Source organism: Vanellus vanellus (genome assembly GCF_965231255.1).
Source record: "Vanellus vanellus genome assembly, chromosome: 16".
In the NCBI taxonomy this organism is placed as follows: domain Eukaryota; kingdom Metazoa; phylum Chordata; class Aves; order Charadriiformes; family Charadriidae; genus Vanellus; species Vanellus vanellus.
The window spans coordinates 5,497,131-5,501,426 of record NC_138921.1 but is presented as its reverse complement, the minus strand read 5'-3'; positions in this window follow the sequence as shown (position 1 = coordinate 5,501,426).

The window sequence follows — 4,296 nt, the reverse complement described above, 5'->3', positions numbered from 1 at the left end:
TAATACACTGAAAAGTTCAAGCACAGGACCTATTTTTAGCAAGACAAAATTTCCAGTTTGGATGAATGAAAGCCATTGTAATAATTTGTTTTAAGATACCTTGAATATAAGCTAAGTTTTTAATGTTATAGGCTCTGATACTGTAAATAAAAATGCCGCACAGAGTAAGGATGAGCTCACACTCACCTCAGCTAGGAGTTCCTGCAGGTACCTTAAGAAAAGTAGTGGAGCTGCTGGTGGAGAGCAGGCACAGCTGCTGTATCCTCAGCGCTGCCAGGTGAGCAGGGGGTGGGCACGAGAGCTCCAGGAAAATTCTTTTTCTCAGCTTCCCGTGGCAGATGACAAGATGGCATGTTCTTCAGGAGGAACCAAAAAGGCAGCCTATTTTATTAATAATAAGGTAATAACCTCAGGCACTGGTGCTGGTTATACTGTCTTTCATCAAAAGAACTAGTAGATATTGGAGCAACCAAAGTTTTACTCCATCCTTTAAGTTCTCTAGCACAGGCCTGCAATACACATGCCATGAAAAAATGCCATGAATCACCAAGTAGAAACTGGGGGGGAGGTTGCATTTCTCATCTTGCTTAGTGATGTATCGCCCTCTGTTGTTTAATCTGTGATACTGACTTTAAAGTTTAGCAGAAGGCAAGTTCTCTTCCCTGCTCTCTCCCCTCACTTTCTTGCTACCACATAGGAAGCTGCAGGACAGAGACCTGCAGCTAGAGTGTAACATCATCAAATAATTTAAAAAAAAAAACAACAAACAGCCTTTCTTCAAAACAGAACAGCTTTGCTCTGACCCCACAGCCTGTGAACAGCCCTTCTCTGGGCATTGTGACTGTCTGTCCCCGGGAACATCAATTTACAACTCTCCTCCAGCTCCATGCCTGAAACCGATGGATCCAAGTGTTCTTCAAAGACAGCAGGCAAGGCTCTATAGCTTTTCTCTCAAATGCCGGTCACCACTGGTGGTGTATATATTTATCATTACTCTCTGCTCCTCATTTTTGTGGGAGCTTTTACTTCACATAAAGGTTCCTGATTTTGCCAGTTAAGAAAGTGGTCTGAGCAGGAGTTGAGCCAATTAGCAATCGCAGCTGCTGATGGTGTTCTGACCCTGATGATCGCTTGCACCTGAAGAACTCAGCCTTGTGCTGTGTCCTAATGCACCGTGTACAGACAGTTTGGTTAAAACCAAACCATGGTTACGGCAGATGTATTCCAAATTAAGCCAGAGACCTTCCCTCCCCCAGCATTTCAGTGCATGAGCTTTTTCAATAAAAAAATAGGAATAAAACCAAATTCTGAGTTCTAAGAACAGAGTGTTCTCATGATCATTAATAATTAACATTTGTGAGATACTTGGATACATTTGTTATGCGTGATACAGAAAAATGAAAACATAAATGAAGACTGGTTACCCTTTTTCAGGACTTGGCCTGAAAATTGTGTAGTAATTCTTAAATGGAAGATCTAGTTTGTTTACTGTGTGTTCTTTATATATCAGTGTTGTAACTGGCTTACAGTGTTACTAGGTGGATTTTTAATTTTATTTTCTTTTGTGCAGTTCATTTAAAATAATTCTGTATATCTAACTAAAGACCACTGTGTCTTACCTGACAGGATAAACTGGGATGCCTCAGGATGACCTGAAATAGAGTTGTGTTATGCTGTATGTGCCATGCATGGATATTGTGCTGTTAGGCAGAGATATACCTGGAGTCTCTCCACTAACCAGCAGTATTTCAAATTTACAGTCAGACATGGGGAACAAGCATGTGCTCACTGTTCCCTTTCTAAAGCATGAGAATGTCTGGGACAGCGTAAGTTACTTTTTGGGTTTTGTCTGAGAGGGTCGCACAAGAACAGCTGGAACACAGAGTTCCACTGAGAACTGAAGAAAAGTCACTTTCTTCCTTAAAATCATGAAAGTGCCTTTGAATGCAATAGCTACCAACCTGAGGTGGCATTTAACTACTAATCTAAATACAAAAAGTTTTATCAGCTGTCCACAATATCACACAATTTTTCTATTAAATTTTACAAAAATAGAGGAGTACTCTAAGCAGCAGTCAAACTTTATGTAAACATTTGAGCTCTGCCCTCTACAACATCCAGTTTTCAGACCGGAACGAAAATAGGTTGCTGAGGACGTACAGTGAATGTCCCTGGGAAACTGTGAGTTAGTTTCTCAAAATTCTTTAATACTGGAGAGGAAAATGAAGTGAAGGTGCCTGATCAACCAGGAGGTCATCGAAAGGCTGCTCAGCCTGCCAGGAAATCACTTGCGTTATTTGTCTTTATCCAAAAGGCTGTATAATTTCACCATATTTTTCTTTTTGTAACAAGGCACGACAAAGAGGGATCCAGGCAATCCTCATTAAAGTCTTTCTTGTTTGCCAACTATTACTCAGAGCCAAAATCTAGACACCAAGGTAAGTTTCGCAGTCTTCCATCATATTATATAAAAATCCCGTCATTTTGTGGACACAAAACACTTTAAAATATACAAATATTTTAATACATACAAGTCTTCATAGTCCATTAAATATAATTAATTCCATGGTCTTTAAAATACTCTATCACTGTATTAACCGTAAGAAAAAGGTTTGCACTGGTATCTATATAGTATTGATTTGATCTGGCCTATGCAAAACTTTTCAGTAAACTGGAGGGATTATACTGAAGAGCAGCAATTCTACTAGAACCCAGAGCATTTTGGTTTGGATCCAAATGAAGAAAAGATCCTGTTGGAAGATTATGAAGTGAGAGTGATTAAAGCTGCAGGAGTCAGCAGCAGTGTGGTATAGCACATACAGAGAGACCGCACCGGTATCCTGTTTAGATGCGCTTATTGCAAGTCTGGTGCATCCCGCTGTAGAATCACACTGAAACGCTTTGAGACAGCGCAGAGTCCCACGATACGTGTGCAACAGGAACAAGGAATCGTGGTGCAGCTTGACTACCGCAACCAATGTCTTCTTCTTACACTTCATTCCCCAGGAAGCTGAAGTGGATGATAAGGAGATCTATTGCTTTTTGCTTTGAAGTGTTAAATCTATCTTTTCCTGTATCTCCAGCTGGTATCAAACTTATCAAGTGGAGACAATCAGAGTGGTTTAGCTGATATTCCACAGCTGTGACTATTCTTCTTCATGAACTGTTAACTCATACTGTCATACAGCATGAATTCTATTTCTCAATGAAATCTTCAGAAGAAAGACTTATAGCTTTGCAGAAAAGCAGTACAGAGCCCTCAGATGTACTTGAAAGAAAAATGCAAACACAACATTCTGATGCTTTGGACTTTTAACCACGTGCATGGATTGTTTTGTAGTATGGTCCATAGCAAGAGGCAATACAAACACCAACCCTACGATAATGAGGTCCTAGTAATTGTGGGTAGAGATTAACTTTGACATACCAAGATGGAAACTGATCAGTGAGAAATAAATATATATATAGACACACACATACATATATATTTTAAGTATACATAATATATATAGTGCATATATATAATGTATTGTATGTGTATATATAATATATGTATTTTGTATAAAAAAGCTTCACATTCAAGTATAGATACATATTAAAATATAAAGAGAGGACCATTTGAAGTTAACCTTCAACAGAGAATCTATCATAAGCAGAATTCTTATTAAGATCATTGAGACATGTTTTCCCTAATTTCAAAATGCGATCAATTCAGATAGTTAGTGTTCCACTGATTACTGAGAAACACAACGCAATGAAAAGTGAGAAAAAGGGGGAAAAGTTATAATAGAAAGTTAGATATTGTGTGAAATACATCAATATATACATAAATCCTTTACTTAAGGTATCCCATGCTTGGAGGGAACAAAAAAGATTTTTTAATTTGAATTCATAATACAGTCCCTCGGTTGTTGTGGGTTTTCTGTAATCAAATCATCATAGCCAAAAGAGAAAGAAATTTGAATGATCAGAAGAAGAAGGGTTGAAAATCAACCTTGAAAGGTAGTTTACAAACCCTGATATGAAATATGGCTCATGCAGCCTTGTTCTGCACCTAAAATATGAAATGTATCACAAGTAGAGAGAATACTGGCTGGAAATTCTGAATCTCTGTTAGCCCCGGACTGATTCAATGTCTAAACAGAAATTCTCTCTCTTGAAATCCCAGTGGCCTTCATCTTTAGATTGTTGAAATTATGATCAGAAAATCAGCAGAGTAAATCACCCTGATTTTTTACATAGACAATGAAAATACTAAGTGTATCTAACTGTAAATCTACAAGTCATCGTTTTCGC